This window comes from Penaeus monodon, chromosome 5 (assembly GCF_015228065.2).
Source record: "Penaeus monodon isolate SGIC_2016 chromosome 5, NSTDA_Pmon_1, whole genome shotgun sequence".
NCBI lineage: Eukaryota > Metazoa > Arthropoda > Malacostraca > Decapoda > Penaeidae > Penaeus > Penaeus monodon.
Window position 1 is genome coordinate 53,308,142 of NC_051390.1, and position 2,500 is coordinate 53,310,641.

At 38.7% G+C, this 2,500-nt stretch overlaps 1 protein-coding gene across 2 annotated transcripts in view; it reads left to right on the plus strand.

The window, feature by feature from the left end:
- The window catches only part of LOC119573336, a 113,773-nt gene that overhangs the window by 94,892 nt on the left and 16,381 nt on the right, over positions 1 to 2,500 (plus strand). For both annotated transcript variants that reach the window (XM_037920534.1, XM_037920533.1), the window contains exon 2: positions 2,298 to 2,331. The gene's annotated coding sequence lies outside the window, so the exon portion shown is untranslated. The remainder of the gene's footprint in view (positions 1 to 2,297; positions 2,332 to 2,500) is intronic.

Genomic DNA, 2,500 nt, shown 5'->3' on the forward strand with positions numbered 1-2,500 from the left:
TCATTCTCTCTCTCATTCTCTCTCTCTCTCTCTCTCTCTCTCTCTCTCTCTCTCTCTCTCTCTCTCTCTCTCTCATTCTCATTCTCATTCTCATTCTCATTCTAATTCTAATTCTAATTCTAATTCTCATTCTAATTCTCATTCTCATTCTCATTCTCATTCTCATTCTCATTCTCATTCTCATTCTCATTCTAATTCTAATTCTAATTCTAATTCTAAATGTTCTAATTCTAATTCTAATTCTAAATGTTCTAATTCTAATTCTCATTCTCATTCTCATTCTCATTCTCATTCTCATTCTCATTCTCATTCTCATTCTCATTCTCATTCTCTCTCTCTCTCTCTCGCTCCCTTCAGTTCGCTCTCTCTCTCTTTTTTTTTTTTTTTTGTCTCTGTCTCTGCCTGTCTGTCTCTCTGTCCCAGTCTCTCTGTCTCTCTGTTTCTCTCTTTTTTCAATCGCTCTCTCTCTCTCTCTCTCTCTCTCTCTCTCTCTCTCTCTCTCTCTCTCTCTCTCTCTCTCTCTCTCTCTCTCTCTCTCTCTGCCTCTCTCTCTATCTGCCTCTCTCTCTCTCTCCCTCTCCCCCTCCCTCTCCCTCTCCCTCCCACCCTCCGTCTTCCCCCTACCTCCTTCCTTCTCTCTTCATCCCTTCTCTCACTTTCTCCCACCTTTCCTTCCCCCCATCGCTATCATGCACAACTGTCATCGTGTATATTTGTATTTACTGTTGCACCTTCCTCCTGTGGCGTGATATCTGTTGCAATCTCTCACCATGACTCGACGAACCCGTCACGGCAAGCAAACCATTGTATACAAATTCATAGCGTGTTTAAACTGCTAATTTTTTCACGCTGTTTACCTGTTGGTTTTATGTAATCTGTGTGGTGTGGCTGAGGATGTGTTACGAGGCGTTGTTGTATTGCCATGTTGCAGTATGTTGCATAGGGTGTGTGGTATATTGTGTGATCGAAACAACGGTCTGTTTATCACTTTATTACTGCAGAAATGTGTATCACTGTTATTACTTCAGAAACGCTTTCGTCATGTGGTTGCGTGTAATGGGATCTTTATTTTCATAATTCAACAATTTTCGTAGCGGTGATATGTGTTTTTTTTTTTTAAGTAACAGATATTACCACTCTTCGTTTCGGTCACAGATCGAAATTCAACGAGAGAGGGAGGGAGAGAGAGAGAGAGAGAGAGAGAGAGAGAGAAAGAGAAAGAGAAAGAGAAAGAGAAAGAGAAAGAGAAAGAGAAAGAGAAAGAGAAAGAGAAAGAGAAAGAGAAAGAGAGAAGGAGAGACGGAGAGACGGAGAGACGGAGAGAGAGAAAAAAAAAATCCTGTGATTAAAAAAAGAAAAGAAAAAGAATTTCTCTTTCTTTCACCCACACTTTCTTCGATCTCTCTCCCTCGTGATAAATACTCCCACGCATTAATAATCTGTCATTTGATCATATTTCTGGTACTTACAAGACGACCAAGGAACCAACAAATCATCGCAAACACATGTTATGACTCTCACTTTTGCTTAGGCCTCATGACAGCGTGTTTGTGGTCGAACTGCGTTGTTACGTAAGTCGAGGAGAGAAACACTGTGTTTGGGTTGTTACGATGACCGAGTGTGCGGCCGCTGGTCTCATGTGTTTTTTTTTTTCCTCCGTTCTTTTACTTTGTTGTGTGTTTTGGTCTGGAAGGTATGACTTGTAACTGTAACTATAATTCTTATTTTCACCAGTGTTAGCATCGTTGTTGTTTTCTTTTTCTTGTTCCTCTTCTTCTTGTTATTTGCATCATAATCGTTATCATCATCCATTATAAACGAATTGTGATAATAATAACATCGTTATCATCATCCATTATAAATGAACTATGGTAATAATGAAGATTATTATTATTATAGTTAGTAGCAGCAGTTATAGTAATATTTTTTTTGTACTGTTATCATTATAATTATTATGATGATCTTTATAGTTCCTTTCGCCAACACCATCATCATTATGCTTATTATTACCACGCTTATTATCATCATCATTATTTCCATTATCACTATTATTCATATAGTTACCACTATCCCCATCATTATCCATTATCCCCATCATGTTTTACACCGCAATCATCATTATGACAAATTTTAACATTACAATCGCCCTTAACATTTCCGTCATCACTATTACAACAATTACTCTGCCATATTACTATTGTTACTGTTGTTGACATCACACAGTCATCTGATTGTCGATATCCATCGTGAACTCTGTTGATAACAAGTGATTAACCCCTTTCTCTTTGCCATTGCAGAGTGCAGGAAGGACTGTTTCCGGCGACACTGCTGGTACGTACACAGACAGAACTGGGGCTGTTTGAGGCACATTTACGGGAGATTTTCGTTTTATGAGACGCGGTTGACTGAAGTAGAGATGTTTCGGTGTAAGAGAGACACTGTAGTGAGAGAGAATTTAATTGAGAGGCAGGAAGGTTATATACATCTATATCTATCTATC